General features: G+C 42.8%; 1 protein-coding gene across 1 annotated transcript in view; it reads left to right on the forward strand.

Moving 5' to 3' along the window:
• The window catches only part of SASS6 (SAS-6 centriolar assembly protein), a 1,319,564-nt gene that overhangs the window by 852,250 nt on the left and 446,302 nt on the right, over positions 1–21,012 (forward strand). The window lies entirely within an intron of this gene.

Consider the following 21,012-nt stretch of genomic DNA (forward strand, 5'->3'; position numbering starts at 1 on the left):
CCCACATACCTTTCAATTATTTTCCACCACAGACAAAAATCTTAGATGAGTTGACTTGTGTTAAAAAAGTGCTTGAAACGAATAACATTTTGTGCAGTATTACCATCCCATTCTAACAGCTGGCAATCAAAAAGTCCATTTCCCAGATAAATAAAATAAAAAGGTGAATATCAAAATATTCACCAACACAAAATTAAAAAAAAAATTACAGACTATATTTTTGCATGGATGGAAGGCAAACCTTTTTGAACTACTCCCCCTTCTACTAAATTATTTTAACTCCAGTGTTGCACATCTTTTTAAGGGGGTGTGCCTTTTTGCTCTGTTCATACAACCTCTAAGCTGGAATGAACACGGAGCTTCTAAAGAATGAATTTTTAATTTCATCCTTCCAAAAATCAACTTTTTGATTTCATTCTTCCAAAAATCAATGTTTAGATTGTGAGTTCTCTGGATGAAATTTCTATTTATTTATTTTAAGCCTTTTTAAGTTAAGTTGAGTCTTACCTGAGCAGCTTTATTCATCATGATTTCCATTTCAGCTATCAAAAGCCACCACAAGATATTGCTTTGCTTGGCTTCTAAACATGACACATTGTTGTTTATCCTGTATAAAAGTGAATTGCTTGGTCTCCAAAAAGAGTGTAGAAAAGCATGAAAATTAAAACCATAGACTGGAAAAATAAAAGTCGTCCACCCAAAAGTAAATTCCATGGAGCTCTAAAGAAGAGTTGCTCAAAACAATCAAACTCTTGACAGTCATTCTGTTTACCATGATGAGAAAAGAAAGTGGACTGTTAAGCAGGTGCCAGTGCAAGAACTGTTTCCAATAAAGGTTTCCATTTTCTCTAATGCCCATGTGGTATAATATGATTTGTTTAAGGTAGGAGAAAAGTTCCTAAAGTTAAGGTTTTTAGAAACTGGATGGTAGGTGCTGTTTAAGTAAGTAGCGCAAGGGAAAATGCTGCTTGTACAAGTATCATTGTTAATCTGCTCAAGGTCCTACTCACGTCAGTGCCAGCTCCACCCTGAGGACAATAGTACTGAACAGTATTAGAGTGATCAGTTCCCAGCCACTGCGGTATGGTGTGCTGTATACATCTTTATATGTTAATGCATTAAGTTGTGTGTCATGAATGCACTTACTTTCTATAGAGTTCAGTTTGAGTATACATGATATGAAGATTAGACCATCATCTGCATGTGTCTCTCTCTGTCTTACTGTACAGATACCATCTTGTATCAGAATTGAAGAAATATTTTCCAGACTGGCAAACTGTATCTGTAGAAGTGAAGAAATGTGATTGCTTTTAAAAGTTTGTGTTTGGAAGTACAGAAGTAGAGATGTTCAATATTAGATCACTATTGTAGTAGTCTTATTTATATGGGTCCTACGTCATTGCCTCCAGCCAGCATTTCAAAGCTAAAGGTCACCCTCCTTGCACTCTTTCTGGAGCTTGAGAAGTGCTCCTTCTAAAAAGACAGAGCAGGAAAAAACTTGGTGCTTTCTTGCTACTGACGTGCACTCCTTTGGTAGACCCCATGGAATTGTATGTCAGTTAGCAAACTTCAAGACTGGGCAGGTAAGTCTTCTGTGAAAGGAAAGGAAAACGTTCCACTAAATTTATTTTCTGAGGAAAACATTTTTTTTGTTTAAAATTATGTAGTACTTTGCTGGGAAACTTATTTTATTTTTGAACAGTCCCTTCTTGTCAGAAGACCGTTTTGACTAAACAACTATGTAAAAGTTCTATTTTTTGACTTTAGGAACCAGGATATTGTGCCTGTGCAGACTTTTGTGTGTGTGTGTTTTTTTGTTTTTTTTTGTTTCCTGATAACCTTCTTTTGAATGTTTTTAAACTTCACCAACTCTTGAATGCTTTGTTTCCCATCTTCAGTGCTTCATACTTGGCTAAACCTATGGAACAGTTACCAGTCTCTGTTGTTCTTCCTTACCTTGTCCACATAAAGAAAAAAAGTTGTAGGGAGTGTTTGGGTATCAGGCCAGCTCCAGCTGTACCTCATCTTCTGATAGGTGACTGCTGTGTCAAGTCTTTGTTCCAAAGACACTTATGTTTTCCCCCTGTCCTACCATTGTAGCACCTACAGCCACTAAGCGCCAAGGAATAGACATCCTCTGCAGCTGTAGGGATACCCTACATGGACAAAGGAGAACCACTCTTGCTGGTCTCAGAGGAAGGAGTGTTTTACCTAATAGCTGGGAAATAGAAGCTGGATTCAAATGAGTCTGCTTTGTGTTAGTCACTGTCCAGAGAATCTCCCAAGAAAAGGAAAGAAAAGAAAAAGTGTGGCTTCTCCTGTTTCTATTTTCATGGACAGGGAATATTTGCTAGGGAGTTGATTTCTTTTCTGCTCCTGTTTTCTCTGCTATGAAGAAAAGAGATTTCCTAACTTTCTGACTTTGAAATTCAACCAGAAGAGCGGAAACTGGAGAGTGAATGCTGTGCTTTAGGATTTGTCTTCTTAACCTGAAAATTCTGATTCTGAGGAAAGGGTTTGCTTCAGGTTCCCTTGCAGAAAACCTTTCTTTTATCCAAAATGAAATAGGTTTTTCAGTGGGATCAAAATGAAATCTGCATTGCTCAGCAAATGAATTCTGATTTGGTACAGTTGCATATTCCCCAATCAGCAAATATTCCTCCTGATTTATCTCCTATAAAGAATGCTTTTCTCATAACTTGCAATTTACCCAACAGCCTCTTGCCGCTATGAAATCTGCTATACAGGGTTTCTCCGTCACACAAATGCTTTTTTTTTTTAAATGCTATTGGCTGGCAAAAAATAATGTTTAGAAAAGGGTAGTCAAGATCTAAACCAAATGAAATTGAAGTACTGAATATTGTAAAGGAGATAAAACACTAGAGGTGAGATCATTAGAAAAGAGAAGGACCAGATTACATAGAGATAAATAGACTTAGGTACACATATTAATAAAAAAGAACAGGAGTTGAGGGTTGGCGTAATGGTTAAGGTGTATACTTTTCAGACACAATGTGCAGAGTTTCTCACCTTTGAGGGAAATTGGCTAGGTTTAAAATGACCCATAAGGGCAGCTAGCCTAGTACTTACCTATGAACCTATAAAACAAACTATATTAATATTTTTCATATTCATGCATTATATGCGTTTTCTGTCTTTTTTAATAATTATTTACTGCAAGATTACATAAAATGCATTATATATAGTGTATATGTTTTCATTCTTTTTTAACTATTATTCGCTCCATTACATAAGTTCTTCAATTCCTGCCTTCATTTAAATCTCACACTTCCTCCTGAACATTATTCTGCATGTAGCATTCCTGCAAATTTGCTCCTTTCCTTTTCTAATAATCCCACCTCTAGTTCTTTTATCTCATTCACAATATTCAGTATTTCAGTTTCATTCAGTTTAGATTTTGATTTCCATTTTCTAGTCATCATTTTGTGGCAGCATTAAACTTAGTAAGGCCTTGCTTTGTATAGACAATTCAAATCCTGTGGCCCAGCTCAAAAAAATCACTTTGTTTTTGCTAATTTAACATTTCTGAAAGGTACTTTATACGGAATTTTTACAATCTGCAAATTTGTTGTACTCACAAAAACATGTTCCCATTTACCTCTCTCTCTTTTCATCACACCTCCAGAATTTGCTATCTACCTAATAATGAATTCTCTAAAATCTGCCTGGGGTATGAAAATAAAGCAGAAATCCTAAACCTTCTGGACTTTGTTGCGTACTTCTGAGTCATGCAGATGTCCTCCCATTGTTCTTTGTCAAATTGCCTTCCAGTCTCTCTTTGCAATCTTTACTAACCTCCTCTGATTCTTGATGTTATGCAATGTTTTATATAGTTTACTAATCATGCCCTTTTTAACAGTGGCTTCTGTTCTAGACTCTATTAAAAATTCTACCAGAACTAATTTTTCACTTAGCACTCCCCTGTCAATTTCTCTTTACCTATACTCTATCATTCCCTGGTAGGGAAGGCAGTCTGTCACCTGCAATCCAGACTTCTGCTTGGCCTCAGAAATACTTGTTTTCTAATCCCAAGGAAGACCCTGCAGCGATTTCCCTTTTCAAAACTGCTTCTGATGGTCAAATTGCTAATACCAGTGCTATTCCCTGTGATAAGGATGGAAACGCTTTTAACAGATATGGGAAGAAAATTGATTCTGCCCCACTCTGACTTTCAGAATTTTAAATGGTCAGGCTCATTTATTAAAGTTTTTTATTTCTATCTTTGGAGAAGATGAAGAAGCTTTCTTGTAACCTCTCTTCTTCTGAGGCAAAAGATTTCTTGAATGTCTCTCTTATTTCTACTTCTCATGTTATTAAACACGTCTTAAAGTGATTTTTTTGTTACAATGCTGCAGATAATGTCTCTAGGGTTGCTGCTTCTGGGTCAGTCATGAGAAGAATTGCTTAGTTACATTCTCAAAATCTTTCTGAGTATGTTAAAATTTAAATTCTCTGCTGGACAAGGAAATTCTGTTTGGGTTTTCTGCTACTAAGGTCCTTAAGATGTTTGATGAAATGGGTTAGTTGGTAAGTAACCCAGAACTTACAACCTTCCTTTTTTAAGTCAAATAATAACTTTCATCTCTTCAGATCCCTTTTTAATAATCAGTACAAGCAGCAGATGCCTCCAAACAGGATTTTACAAAGCTATGGAAGGAGGCTTCAAAAAGAAAGGGAAAGCCTCTCAGAATCAAAGACAGTACAAAAAAAGCAGACTGACTACTGTCTATTTCATTTTTTCCAACCTTCTCTGTCTGGCAACTATTTCTACCTGACTCGTCATCTTCATTTGTGGCACTGTATTCTTGCAGATAACTGGGTTCTGAAAATCATTCAGCAGTGGTACAAATAGCAGTGAGATTCCCTTCCTCCTTTCCAGGAGATCATTTTTGCCTAGTAAAACACATATCCTCATTTCCTCCTATTCTGTTTTAAATTTTATTTCTGGGAATCCTAGTACCAGTTCCTGCAGACCAGAGGAGCAAAGGATTTTATTCAAGGATTTTTCTGGTGCCAAAGAGAGAAGAGACTTGGAGGCCTGTACTAGAGCTCTCCTTTCCTAGTACTTTTGTAAAGGTTCCAGAGTTCAAAATGTTGTCCCTTCAGATCCTGTTACCTCTGGTTCCTTTACTAGCTCTATAGTAAAGCTAGATTTAAAAGATGCTTAAGGTAATATACCCACTCTTTATCTTTTCAGATCTTTGTCTTGGGGCTTGTAAGAGGGGAAGTTCACTGATGGGTAGATAAGTTGTCTTGGAATCTGTCTACCACACTTCCTTTCACCGCCTCTTCAGTCTGTCACAACCAATGTTTCAGACATCCCTTGGGGAGCAATTTCTAAAAGAGTGAAAGTAACAAGGTCTGTGGAACAAACAAGGTGGACAAATGCACATAAATGTCAGAGATGCTGGCAGTTGTAAATGCTTTGAAAGCTCTAAATCATGTCTGGCATCCAGATCCTCTGTAAGTTTTCAAAGACACTGCAGTGATGTGGTACATAATCAGGGGTACTAGATTTTACACCCTATGCAGTTTCCATGATAGCCTGGAAAGTAGCAATTCAGCTTTGTGCGAGACTTCATATATTCTGTCAGAACAAAGCATAGTAGTAGACCAACTGAGCAGGACCAGGGCAGACCCTCGCAAATGGAAACTTCACCTTAGGGTCTTCCAAGAATTGATCCAACTATGGGGAACACCTCAAGCAGATCTGTTTGCGGCTTCTCAGAACAGACAAAGAAAGTCTGATCCAGGATTCCTTGCAATCAGGCCTGGAAGATAGATGCCTTCTCACTCCCATGGGCAGGAATATTTCTGTTTGCTTTTCCAACCTTTTCTCTGATATCCAGAGTTGTTTTAAAGATCTGGAAGGATTCTAAAAGGATTGTGGTGGTGATCCACTTTTGGCTGCAGCAACAGTGCTTCTCCTTTCTTTTAAAACTGAAATAGGCAAAAGGGAGCTGGAACTTACTGGTGAAAAATCAACAAAGGAACTAAGGTATTGGGAACAAATAACTTGGGAGGAAAAACTCATGGAGTGGGATGATGTTGTGCAGAACTTCAGACACTGGGTTTGAGACTGCTATCTCTACCAGGGATTGATAGCAGAGTATAGGCATAGATAAAGGGCCAGGGAAGTGTTAAACGAAAGATCAGCTCTGGTTGAATTTATAGCTGAGTCTAGAAAAAAACTATGTTAAAAAAGAATAATTAACAGAGCATATGAAGTAATGCATGTTAAGTTCAAGAATCAATCAGAAGATTTTAAAAATGTCTGGAGAATGGAAAGGCAATATACAAAGAGTGGGAGGATATTTGCATGGCTCCCTAGTATGCTACCAAATTTAGACTGCTTAAAATTTTTACACGGAAGTATTTGCATAGGTATTTTTGTACCCCAAGTGGACTTTACAGAATTTTCCACAGGTAGGCAACAATGGCTGGGGCTGGGGGAAAGACTGGGTACCTGGGAACATTTTTTGGGGGGGGAATCTAAAAAGAAGTTATGTACTCACCATAACGTTCCATCTGAGTAGGTACTTCATTTGTCTGCAACCTGTGGGTATCGGATCCGACTTCGGATCCGAGCCGGCAGCTTACCCAGCTCCAAGATCCGAGCTCCTAGCTCCTCCCCCTACCCATAATCCCCTGCTACCAACCACATTACCTCAGATCGGTTATTTTGCCTTACCAACCTGTAAACATGAAATATCAACTGCAAAGGTGATCAGAAAATCCCGAAAGGTTCGGGGGATGGCAGGGGGGGGGGGTATGTTGCAGACAAATGAAGTACCTACTCAGATGGAACGTTATGGTGAGTACATAACTTCTTTATCTGAAGTAGTTACTTCATTTGCTCTGCAACCTGTGGGACAGAGTCCCCAGCTACTTATAAGAACCTGTGTGGTCCTTACGGAAGGATATTCCGAAGCACCGCGGAGCCAAAAGAAGCCCTACTTCTCGAAATCACATCTAATTTATAATAAGAAATGGACGTATGAGAAGAGGACCATGTAGCTGCTGAACATGTGTCGTCTACTGGAACCCTAGACCAGAAGGCTGTTGAAGTGGCTACAGATCTTGTAGAATGAGCATGGATATTAACCGGGGCTGGTTTGCCAGACGATATATACCCCTGAATAATACACTGACAAATCCAATTTGCCACAGTGACTTTGGAAATGGCTTTACCCATGGCTGATTTTGCATACAAGACAAATAACTGGTCCAACTTGCGAAACTCTCTAGTCCTATGCAAGTAGAAATGCAGCTGTCTGTGTACATCCAATTTGTGTAATGTGTATTCTCCCTTGTACTGAAATGTGGGGAAAAAACACTGGTAGATTTATTGATTGATTTATATTTGCTTCTGAAGCAACCTTAGGCAAGAAAGACGGGTTAGTCCTGAGGGACACTCTATCTTTGTGAAAGATAAGGTAAAGAGGCTTCATACACAAGGCTTGTAATTCTGAAACCCTTTTGGCCGAAGTAATAGCCACTAAGAAGGCTGTTTTCCATGACAAGAACTTCAACGGAATTGAAGCCGCAGGTTCGAAAGGTGGACTCGTTAAGGCTTGCAAGACTAGAGTGAGGTCCCATGGGGGAACCACAGACTTTATCGGTGGATTTAAAAGGAAGATGCCTCGTAAGAAGGTTTTGCACAACTTTGTAGATGCTAAGGAACCTATGCTATCACCCACATGAAAATGGGAGATGGCTGCCAATTGTACCTTAACCGTGGAAGCGCTTGCTCCCTGTTGAAAGATTAATGAGAGGAAGTCTAGAATGGTCGGGATAGGGACAGTAAATGGGTCCAAGCCCTTATCTTCAGCCCAAATGGAAAAGCGTTTCCACTTACTGTTGTAAAGTTTTCTGGTAGATGGCTTATGAGCCGCAACCAGAATGGCCTTAACGGGAGATGAGATACCGGGAGTCCTAGCCATTAATGGAACTGGATCAGCCAAGCCGCAAGCTTGAGGTTGACCAAGTTGGGCGTTGGGCAATCGGCGGGATGAGAAATCAGTTCTGGACTGGGATCCAGAATCCACGGAGGAGCCACACTGTGAGACAGCAGGAAGGGGAACCAGATCTGCCGAGGCCAGAATGGGGCTATGAGGATAACTCTGCTCCCCAACCGACAGGCTTTCTGAATGAACTTCATCATGAGAGGAAGGGGAGGATAAGCATAAAGGAGCCCGGAAGGCCAAGCATGGATCAGAGCATCTCTGGGAGTTTCCCCTCTGGGGGGAATTATTGCGAAGTACTCGCTGCATTTTGTGTTTAAAGGAAAAGCAAAAAGATCACAGCAAGGCTGACCCCATTTGTGGAAGATCTGTTTCGCAACAGATGGATTCAGAGACCACTCGTACGGAGTGAGGAGCACCCGACTTAGCTTGTCCGCTAATATGTTGGATCGTCCCGGGATGTGCATTGCTACCAGAAAGCGGTTGGTGGAGATCGCCCAATCCCAAACTCTCATGACCTCTCGACACAGGGGGTAGGATCTGGTTCCTCCCTGTTTGTTTATGTACCAGACTACAGACATGTTGTCTGTTTGGATCGCAATAGTCCCCAGGGGAAGAAGGTCGTGGAGAGCTTGCAACGCCAAAAGCACCGCCCTCATCTCTAGGACATTGATATGCAATGCGGTCTCTAGGGGAGTCCATGTGCCTTGAACGGATCTGCCTGAACAATGCCCCCCCCACCCGAGGCGAGAAGCATCCGTGGTCAACGTGGCTTCGACCGGGGGGGAATCACAAAAGTCCTCCCTTCTCTGAGTTCCCGTGCATGCAACCACCAAAGAAGGGAGTCCCTGCAAACTCTGCTCAGAGGTATGGGTGTGTTCAGCGGGTGGAGCAAGAGGGTCCATTGCAATATTCGCATTCGCAGGCGGGCATGGAGAGAAAGACCGATCGCAGCTGCCATAGACCCTAGTGCCCTCAGGGCTAACTCCGCTGGAGGAGAATGATTCCGGAGAAGGGCTAATACCTGATAAGACAAGCTGTTTAGTCTGACTGATGTTAGGGTAGCTCGAGAGATTCGAGTATTCAATCTGGCCCCTATGAATTCCAGGGCTTGAGTGGAGCACAGGCAGGACTTCTGCAGATTTACTGAAATGCCTAGGTTGTGGGCTAGAGTCAGTGCGTAATCTCTCGCTACCGAGAGCTGATGCCTGTTGGTTGCGGTAAGGAGCCAGTCGTCTAGGTACGGGAAGAACTGAATGCCCTGAAGTCTCAGGTGGGCAGCAACCACTGCCATGACTTTGGTGAACACTCTGGGGGCTGAAGTGAGGCCGAATGGAAGAACACTGAATTGATAATGACTGGCTCCGAGCCGGAAGCGGAGAAACCTCCTGGATCGTCTGTCCATTAAAATGTGGTAGTACGCATCCTTGAGGTCTATGGAACACATCCAGTCGTTCTCCCGCAGAAGGGGGAGGATAGATTGAAGAGTGACCATCCAGAACTTTTCCTTGGGAATAAACAGGTTCAGAGTGGAAAGGTCTAAGATTGGTCTGAGGTCCCCCGTTTTCTTTGGCACCAAAAAGAACCTTGAGTCATAACCCAATCCGGACTGATCTGGGGGGGACGGGCTGGATGGCTCTTTTTCTTAGCAGCTTTAAAATCTCTAAAGCCGCCGCCTCCCTCTGATCGGGTGGTACATCGGGGAGGTGTCTGGTTTTGGGGGGAAGATTTAGGAAACGAATGAAGTAATCTCTGGAAATGATACGGAGCACCCATCAATCCGTTGTATGGGACTCCCAGTTTGACAGGTGCTCCGTCACCCGCCCCCCGACTGCCTCCAGAGAGGGACAGTCGGGCAAGCCCTCAAGGCTGTTGCGTGGGTCTGTCCGAAAAAGGTTCTTTAGACCCGAAATTACATGGCCCGCCTCTGCCTCTGGGCCGGCGTCCACCTTGTCCTCCTCTGCCTCTAGAGGACGAGTGGTCCGCAGCTGGATGGGATTGCTGAGACTTGCGGAACCACAGCTTCTTTTGTCCCCTCTGATTCCTGGAGAAGGATCTTTGGGGGCTAGAGAAGCAGACTCCGAGGGCAGACAGCATCTTCCCGTCCTTTTCGCTTTGAACCAGCATATCGTAAACAGTCTTGCCGAAAAGAGCAGAACCATCAAAGGGGGCGTTCGCGAAGGATGCCTTGAAAGGATCCACGAAGTCGCAAAGACGGAGCCAGGCATGACATCGTAAGACGACCCCTGCTCCGTTGGCTCTAGCGGCTCCCTCCGAAGCATGAGAGAGTAGCCGCATAGATGTATTGGAGATGGATTTCAGAGTGGCCATTCGTGTCGTAAACACATTCCTGTCTCCGACCGACATGGACTTTGGGGGGGCTGCAGCGTATTCCTTGATCAAGTCTCGCTGTAGCCTGATGGTATGTGCCATATAGTTCAGCGCCCTTATAGAAAAGGTCGCTGAAGCAAACATCCGCTTCCCAGTCCGGTCCAACGCTCGAGATTCTTTATCTGGCGGGTGGACCAGAGAACTCTCCTGAGCGAGTTCTTTCTTTGTGGCCGCCGCCACCAACATGGCATCAACAGGGGATCCTTTGGCCCACGATTGTCTATCTGTGGGGGGGCTCAGTATTTTGTCGGGACGCCTAGGTATTGGCTCCACGGTGTCGGGCTCCTTCCATGCCTTGGTGGTAATTAAGTCCACCAGGGGGTCGGCTGGAAGGGACACCCAGGAAGTAGATGGGCCTGCCTCAAACACCTCCAGGAACATGGATTCTTCAAGGGAAGGTTTTTGGGCAGACCCCCCTCTAATACGCAACATTTCCATGATGTCTCCAAAGGAGACATCTTCTGGGGGTGACCTTGGGGAACCCTCCCTATCATCTAAGTCCATGTCAGTGGTAACGGACTCGGGGGAGTCCAGGTGCCTCCTTTTACACCGACGTTTCCGAGGAACCTCCTCGGTGGGGCTATCCGAAGAGGGCTCATCCATGGGTTGTTGTTCCTCAACAGGAACTCCACAGCCCGAACCGGGGATCTGGAGGATCTCGACAGTACCCTCTCCACTACCTCAAAAGCCGAAGGAGAATCACCCTCGCCAGCCTCTGAGAGCAATCTCCTCGGCTCCGAGGAAGGGATCGGGGTCGGAGCCGAAGCAGTTGGCGCCGAGAGAGGTGCGCTCCGAAGCCAACAGCTCTGAGGATACAACAACTCCCTCGGATCCGATGCTCAGCCCTCGGCCCCGAGAACTCGGATCCGTCAAGCTCGAAGGCATAGTCAACGTCGAAGAGACCAGCGCTATCGGCGCTGACAATTCCCTGGGTCCAAATGGGCACGGATCCGATGACTCCGAGATCCGAAAATGAGTCGGAGAAGGAGTGATCGGGGCAAACATGGGGGCCGCGCCCCCCCCCCAGAGGGGGGGGAGGCAAGAGCACCCCCATCTGCATTTGGGTTTGTAAGAACCGGCGCATCATCCGATCCATATCCGCTTTAGAGATTCTTTTTCTTGACCTAGAAGAGGTAGTCGAGGCGGGCCGGGAGGGCCGCCTCGACGACCTCGAGGGAGACCGATCTTCCTCCTCCGGCTCCGGCGAGAAGCTAGGCGAACGGAGCCGAGAGGAGAAGGATCCGGAGACCCCCGAAGGAGATTTAGTTATTTTAGCTGGCGGAGCCGAGGGTTGAGACTCGGCCCGCCTTTTATGGGATCTTTGTCCCTCTTTATCCTTGTGCCTCTTCTCCCTAGTTGAGGAGGCACTAGTTTCCCCAGAGCTCAAACACGAAGTGGGAGGTTGAGTCCTGGGTTGAGCTGAGGGAACAGAGGGCGCCGAGGCCGCTGAAGCAGCCGGAGCCCGAACAGGAGAAAAAGAAGAAGCTGACTCCTGGGGGAGCTTTCCCGCCAGGATCAGCTTGTTCTTCCTATCCCAAAGTGCCCGGGGGTTAAAGGCCGCACAGATCTGGCAGGCCTCTGAGAGATGGGCTGCCCCCAGGCACAAAACGCACTGAGTGTGGCCATCAGCTGGGGAAAGCTTGTGGCCACACTCAGTACATTTGGAAAAAATGGCCTCAGGCCCTTCTGCCATGTTGAAAACACTCACACACACACCCAAACGCTAAGGGGGGAGGGGGAGTGATAGAAAACTAATTACTGTACCAGTAAAAATTTAAAAAACTAACACTAACAAGGGGGTAGAAGGTGTTACTACCACACACACACGATTTTGAAAGTTTTGGTGAAAATAGATTGAAATGATTTCACCCAGCCAGGAGCTCTTCAAAAGTAAAGCTTCTTCAGCCGCGGCAAAAAACGATCTGAGGTAATGTCATTGGTAGCAGGGGATTATGGGTAGGGGGAGGAGCTAGGAGCTCAGATCTTGGAGCTTGGTAAACTGCCGGCTCGGATCCGAAGTCAGATCCGATACCCACAGGTTGCAGAGCAAATGAAGTAACTACTTCAGATCGAGTTGTTAGAGTTTAGAAATTCCCTGCAAGTTACTTTTTCAAAAATTTTGGAGAGCAAATTATTTTAACTAAGGAAATTATTCTTTAGATCTGGGGTATAGAAACTGAATTGCCTAGACATGGTAAGACCCTATTTTGTGCAGTTGGCTGTCAAAAAAGCAATTACTAAGAAAAAGAAATCAGAGGCAAGACTGAATTTGATGTTATAGCAATTGTTCCTAACAAGAGGGTTAAACTTCATTTTTTGAAGATGTACATAGTTTTGTGTGTTTGTTCTAAGTTAATATGTTATTGGTGGTATATTCTAAAAAATGTAGTGTTTTGTTTGAAGGTTTTAATTAAAACAAAAAGTCCATTAAACTGTGACATAAGTTCAAATGGAGATAAGACTCAACTGTATAAGCTATCAACCTGACAAACATTAGTGTGTGTGCATGTAAAACAAAAGTTGTAAAACACATATTCAAAAAAAGCTGTCATTTATAATATGTGGGAACAATAACTTCTTATCATAATGGCTACACTGTTCATATTATTTTGGAATATAAATGGCCTTGCAGGTATATACAAAAAGGTAAGAACACTGAATTATAGTAAGAAAAGCAGAGTGTAAATAGAAACCCTGCAGGAGAAACATTTGGAAATAAATGAACATGTGAATTTGATTTAGAAAGTTATTTCAGGATGGATATTCAGACGAATATCAAGGACAAGGGAATAGGAAAGTAGTTTTACTAATTGCTAGAGGAGTTCCAATAACGATAAAAGAGGAAAAAATATAATTGTAAATGTGTGGTAGTAAGGAGGTACTGACAAGGAAGGAGGATTATGCTGGCTTGTATTTGTATTCTACCAAAAACTGCTATTATGGAACTGAAAAAAATTTTGAGAGAAATAATCAACTTTCAGCAGGGAATATCACTTATGGGGGTACTGTAACTTGATTTGCAACAGTAATGATGTACCTGAGGACCTAGAAAGGAAAATAAACAAAAAAGGGCATATTCCTGAAGAAATTTATGAACATTTTTGGTATGAAAGATCTGAATTCAGTAAACTCAGGATTTACATATTATTCCCCAAGGTACAGTAACTGAGCAAGATTAGTTAGAAATTATATTGTGATCATGTGTATTTCACAGGAACATTTACATGTAATTGAAAACTTCAACATGCATTCAATAACTATTTCAGATAATGCACCAATAAAAACTTAAGGTAAAAATACAGGATAATGAAGAAAAAATGAGACACTGATAATTTCCTACCCACCTCTTAAAAAAGAGGAATGTAAGGAATGGGTAGTAGAAATTACTCTGGAGTTATTAGGGAAGATAAAAAGTTTGGTAGAAGTTATAGCTACTGAGTGGGATAAAATGAAAATGGAGTTTAAAAATAGGGTAGAAATTAAAGAAAGAGATATGGTTAAGAAGTAATGGGAATTATTTAGAGGGACTGACAAAGCTTAAAATATTGCAGAATAAGGGGAATCTGACAGAACTAGAACTGCAACTGCAGAGTGATAAAGAGAAAATAAAGAAATAGCTGGATAATATGCATGAGTTTACAAAGACTGCTGTTAAGCAACTGTTTTTTGATGATAAATCCAGAGCACAGAAACTTTTAACACACCTCGAGCAACAGAAAGTTGAAAGGATTATCACCAAAATTACGGTGCCTATAACAAGAAAAATAACCAGAGATCCTGTAGAGGTGTTAGAGATATTTTGGAAATTTTATGAAAATTTGTATAAAACAGAGAAATATGGAAATCAAGAAAGAGCACAAATGGAAATATTTATAGATGATTTAATTAAGTATGCCAAGGTTAGAGATAGGTAGGAGATGAGATAAAAATGGTGATGTATAATCAATTTGTAGGAAAGTCTCCAGGGACAGATAATATTTCTGCGGAAGTCTGGAAGATAGGAAAGAAGAAAGTGGTAAAGATCTGGAAAGATTTTCAAACAGTATTTTAAAAGAAGGGGAAGCTCCAACATCTTGGAAGAAAGCTGTGGTGGCTGTAATACCTAAAGATGATAAATACCCATCAGACCCAGTTTCATATAGATCCATTTCAGTTGTAAAACATGACTACAAAGTGATTGTCTGTACCAGCTAAAAGAATGGCAAAGTCATTGCCAAACTGAAAATAAAGGACCCAAAAATTGAGAAAAGTTGGCTTTACTGGGAGACAATATTATTTTGTACCTCATAAATAAAAAAAAAGCTTTGCTTGACATGAATAGGTAGTTTGTTCCAGAGTATGGGAAGTCTCTAGGACAGAAATCTGTCCCTCCAGCATGTTCTGTTTATTGTGGTGGCAAGGTTTAGGTCCCTGGAGCGTGTGGTTTGGAGAGATTGGGATTTCTTTAAGTGTAGCGTGCCCAACAGCTGTGGGTCTGACATAGCTTTGTATGTTAGGCAGAGATCGCCTCTGAGTAGGCGATATGCGATGAAGTCGAGCTGGAATTTTGTTGAGACGGTCTGCGTATAGCATCTGTTTGAGGCTGGTAATCCTCTTAGTGAGGTATTTCTGTGGCCTTTCCAATTATTGTAGGTATCTTGTGAGATACATGCCAAATGGGGCATTGTACTCTATAATGGTTCTGATGAGGGATGAGTAGAGAGGAACAATGACCGCCTTTTTTCTAAAGGAGAACCTTTTTGTGATGAGGTGTGCCACATAGAAGGATTTCCTGACTACTGTGGCAATGTGATTATCAAAGGAGAGACTACTGTCCACCTGTGTTCTGAGGTCTCTTATCACACTTTCCGTGTTTAGTGAGCTACCGCCTATGTAGTAATTCATGGGTACCAAGTTTTTCCCAAAGGGGGTGGCAATGGACTTCTTGGCATTGAGCTTGAGGCCATGACTTTGACACCAAGCATCTGTCTCTGTGAGGCCATTTTGCAGAATGTGTACATCATTAGGTGATTCTATCATGGCTCCCTGTTTGCAGTCATCTGCGAACTTTGTTAGCCAAAGACCTTCTGTGTTGGCCTGCACTTCGGAGAAGTAGATGCCGAACAGGAGAGGACCCTGGACCAAACCCTGTGGTACTCCACTCGTCACTGGTCTGAAGGCGGACTTGGAGTCAGCTACTTTTACTGTGTGGGTTCTGTCAGCAAGCCAGTTGGCCACCCATCTTGTGACATAGGGATTTATGCCCAGTTTAGTGAGTTTATCTATAATTCCAGCGTGGGGATGGTATTGAAAGCCTTGGTGAGGTCAAAATAGGCTGTGTGCACTACCTTGCCCTCCTCTACGGCTCTAGTGACTGCTTCAAAGAAGTCGATCAGGTTTAGTAGACATGATCTACCATTTAAAAACACAAACTGAGTGGGTTCCAGGGTTTGGAGGTTACCTATGTCTTTGTTTATAAGCTCCAAGATGATACGTTCCATGGCCTTGCAGACCAGGCTTGTCAGGCTAATGGGGCAGTAGTTTCCGTGGTTCATGGTGGCTTCCCCTTTGTGGAGTGGGATAATCGTCACTGTGCGCTGTTCAGTAGGCACATACCCTGAGGTGTGGCTGTGATTGAACATGGTACTTAGGTGGGGTGCCATTTCATTCTGTAGTTCGTGCAGTATGCAGCCTGGGATGTTGTCTGTTCCCATGGATGCTGTGTTCTTGGCTTTGGAGAGTGCGGTCTTTACTTGTTCATCCGTGATTACAGGGGATTTGCTTTCTTCCGGTATTAAGATGGGCCCTTTGGAGGGTGAGAGGAGGTAAAGTTAGCACTGAACCTATCTGCCAAGATGTTGGCAATATTGGTTGGTTCTGTATATTTAGTGCCATTATGCTGTAGCTCAGAGCAGATCTGAGTGTTGCCATTGAGATTCTTGACATAGCTGTAGAATGCTTTGTGGTTGTCTTTGGAATCAGTGGCAATTTTATTTTCATAACTGGCTTTGGAGGATTTTATGAGGTATCTCAGCTTCCTGCTGAGGCTGACCAGGGAGTTCTCCAATCTTGGGATTTTACCCTTTTTTGCAACAGCTTCTTCCTTCTGTTGTAAAGTTTGTTTATGGCAGGGGACCACCAGATTGACTTCCTTTTTTTTGGAGGATAGCGTCTTGGTTCTGTTGGGGATGGCACAATCCATGCAGTCGTGTAAGTGCTTATACCGTGCATTTGTGTAAGATTCAGCAGTCGTACCTCTATTTTCCGTCTGCATGGGTGTCGTGAAGTTTTCCACTTCTGTCTTAAGAAGCATGAAGTTGACTTTGGAGTAGCTTTTGACAGTGATTTCCTTAATGGAGGGGGGTGGGGGTGGGATATGGATGTCTAGGGTGATTAGCTTGTGGTTGGATCTGACCAGTGAGGAGTTGACCTCTGGCATGGAACACCGGTTACCCATATTGGTAAAGATCAGGTACAGGATATTGCTGCCTCTGGTGGGGGTGTGGACAAGCTAATCCAAGGCGTTGGAATTTATGAATTCCAGAAAACGTTGAGTGAATGAGTTGGTAAATGAGTAGTTTTTCCACTTGATGGTGGGGTAGTTGAAATCGCCCATAATTAAGGTATTGGGTTGTACCTTAATATTTTCCCGTATCTTAAGAAATAAAGAGTGGGAATCCTGGGGCTTGGTGGGGGATCTGTAACAAGCTACAACTTGGATTGCAGTCTTGCCCAGTGTTAGTTGCACTTGGATAATTTCAGATGCATTATGTTGAGCAACTAGCCTGGATGTGTGGATATCCTTAATGAATATGGACACGCCTCTGCCTTTAGTGTTTCGGTCCAGGTTAGGTGGCCGAAAGGTGTGGTATGAATTATCGCCTGGTAATGCAGGGGTGCTCTCTGGAGCCTTGAACCAGGTCTCTGTCACTGTACAGATGTCGATGTTCTCCATTTTAAGGAGTGCCTCAAGTGAGTGCATTTTGAGGTTTAGACTTCTAGCATTGAGTAGCATTACCCTCAAAGTTTGTTTGCTTGTACCTGTTACGGTGGTGAATTTAGCATTTGAACCTTGCCTAAAAAAGGCACTATAGGAGTGGCAAGAGCCTTAGCCAGTATCCGGAATCCCAGGGGTGACAGGTGCAGGGCATCTCTGGCAAAGCATCATGGTCTGTCGACCATGTTGTCCCAGGCAGACAGATACTGGATCCCCTTAGAATGACACCAGAAGCTTAGTCAGTTGTTGAAGTCAGTCATTTTGTCCTTGTACTGTGGTATCATTCTGGGCGATGGCAGGATGCTACTCAGGGCTAGGTTCATACCTGCCTGGGCTACAAGATCCGAGAGCACCTCCATGTCTCTTTTCGTATAATCCAGGGAGGTACGTCTTAGGTAATTCCCACCAACATGGACAATGACAGAGTCGTATTTGTACTTGTGGAGTGACCTGAGTGCGTGCGTTATGTGGCTGATCCTGGCACCCAACAGGCAGCTGACAGTAAGTTTCTCCTTGGATATCAGGAAACTGCTTAAAAAACCTCCTAAGAAAAAACTTTATAACTTAACACGGGGAGAAACAAAAGCATTGCTTGAGCTAGGCAATGATAAATCCAGGCGTGTAATGAAGGCAGACAAGGGAGGAGGTATACTTGTGACTGATACCACTAGCTACAACCAAAAAATAGAGAACATGCTGGAAGATAACAGATTTTGAGTTATTTACCATGGATGACATAAAAAGAGCATATGATTTATGGAACACTAATCTCACCACATTATGGGAAGAAAAGCTTATCACTGAAAATCTTTATAATTATTTTTGGAGCCCATGCCCACGTTTACCTTACATTTTTGGAATATCAAAGGCACAGAATAACAGAGAAGCTCCACCTTATAGACCGGTGGTAGCAAGTGGAGGTTCCCTTACTGAAGCCACATCCATTTACCTTGTGGTGCTGTGGTAGCGTTGTCGCCTCACAGTAAGACGTTGGCCCGTTCGATTCTCAGCTAGAGCATCTTCTGTGTGGAGACATGCGTGAATGGGGCGTACCTTCGTTGAAGGTTGTGCGTCAGAGCTGGCAACTCGGCACGTAAAAATCTGCTGCCAATCATTAGCAGACCGGAGTTCCGCTGTGGCGACCCCTAACCGGGAAAAAGCCGAAAGACACAACAACTTGCTGAAACCTCTAGCAGAAAAGAATAAGTCATACAAAAGAGATTCAATGGATTTTTTGACGAAAATTAAAAACATTACAGTGGAAGCTGACAGTAGTTTGGTAACTATTGATGTGGAATCCTTGTACACAGTGCTCCCTCACAATTACTGTATAACAGCAGCTATGGAGTCTTTTAAGAAACATAATCAGGGTACACAGGCACAACTGCAAAAGTTTAGCAAGCTCATTAATCTTGTACTGGACTTCAATTTCTTTACTTTCAACGGCAAACACTACAAACAAAAAACTGGTATAGCAATGGGGGCTGCCATGGCCCCCAGCATAGCTAACATAGCCCTGGTCAAATGGGAGGAGGACTTTGTGTTAAACAACACAGATTACATGCAGCATATCACATGCTATTTACGTTTTATTGATGATGTCTTTATTGTGTGGGAAGGTGACACCTTGCAGTTTAGAGATTTTATCACTTACCTCAGTCAAACAACCCCCTTCCTGAAGTTTACCTCTTCCCATAGCTGTACATCAATCACTTTTTTAGATATGAAGATTTCCAAGGACACCAACAATAACAGAATCACCACTGATCTATTCAGAAAACCAACGAGGGTTAACTTATTACTCCACAGTAATAGTCTACATCCTACAAAAAACAAGTATAATGTAGTGAAGTCCCAAGGCTATAGATTATCTCGAATTACCACAGAGATGGAACCATTTTTGAGAAACCTGAACAACTTAGGGAATGATTTTCTAGTGAGAGGCTATGAAAGTCAGATGTTAATAAACATCCTGGAACCCATTATAGAACTGAAAAGGACTGAAGCACCTTCACTCAACCTCCCCGGTAGAAAAATGTTAAGTAATTCAACAGAGAATAACAAATGCAAAAATAGCTGCATCCTGGGGTCTACTTTCATAGACCGAATGTACGAATCGCCGACACACAAGTTACCGACCCCAAACAACCGAAAACACACCACACCAACAACTCATAATACCGAACACCACAACACCGACACAAAAAACGTCAACTACACATTACACACAACAACATATCCACTAACCTTAACCTAAACCCTAACCCTAACGTCCGACACTACCGCACACTTACCCAACCCGCACCAACCCTAACTCACTTAACACACCCCTAAACCTCAACACCGTCACTATCGCACACTTACCCTACCTGCACCCTAACCCTAACTCACTTAACCCACCCTAAAACATTCAGCCAGTCACTATCGCACACTCACTCCACCCGCATTCTAACCCTGACACACTTAACACTTCCCTACACTGCTCTACGTCACTTCCACACACTTACCTCACCGGAACCCTTAGTCCGACACCACCGCACACTCACCTTTTCCACACCCTAACCTAAAATCCCTCACTATCGTACACTTACCTGTCCGCTCCCCAATCCTAAATCTTTCATTTTCGCACACTTACCGTATCGCGCTCACACGCTGCCATTGTCGGTCTCTCAGCTGTCGGGATATCGTGTTTTCGGTAACCTACCTGTTCGGTCGTTCCGTCTCGGTCTTCCGGGTGTCGGCGACGTGGCGCTTCGGTCTATGAAAGTAGACCCGCATCCTGACATACACTTTGGATTATCACAGTATCAAAAATATTTTTGAAGAAAACTGGAACATTGTCACAGGAAACCTTTTTCTGATTAACACCTTAGGTGAAGCCCCATCATTTGTTTATAGGAAGGCCAGGGACATTAGATGTTTTGTTGAATTTAAACCTAGACCATGTGAGAAAAGCACTAAAAGATGTGAAACTAATTGCACATTTTGTATATTTATACAGCAAGGTGATAGTTTTTATTGCCCTTATTTAAAGAAGATCATTAACACCAGTGCAGGGGGTGACTGTAACACTAAAAAAGTAATTTACAGGGCACAGTGCAATGAGTTTGATGCATTCTATGTGGGCAAGACTGTAAATAAACTCAAGTGTAGGATTTCATGTCATCTGTCAGAAATCTGCTCTGGATGTAAAAATAATGCACTAGCCAAACACCTTTCTCTTCATAAAAGACACACAGGTTTTAAGTTCCAGATCCTGGATCGCATAGACATGGGTGATCTTGAAGGAGACATCCCGAATATTCTGGAGAAGCATGAACTCATGTGGCACTTATGGCTGAACTCTTTTAGGAAGCCTGGACTAAACTACTACTGTTCAATTAAAAGTGCACTGGAACTTAGAAAATTGCCTCATTGTTTACATGACTAATTGTATTTTATTTTATTCTACAAATTGGTTTTAAATACCATTTTAAATCAGTTGAAATTTAAGTGTATATTTTGTTTCCATCATCATACATACATTTTTTTCTTATTTTTATTTTTTTCTGGTTCTTTCTTCCACTTTATTCAAAATGATGTGTAATAACAATACTAACTAATTATACAATTATATAGGTTTTTAGGGTTCTTGTACACAGACCTGAAGAAGTCCAGAAG

The sequence above is a fragment of the Protopterus annectens genome, chromosome 10.part0, assembly GCF_019279795.1.
Source record: "Protopterus annectens isolate FY-2018-M chromosome 10.part0, PAN1.0, whole genome shotgun sequence".
Lineage (NCBI taxonomy): Eukaryota > Metazoa > Chordata > Ceratodontiformes > Protopteridae > Protopterus > Protopterus annectens.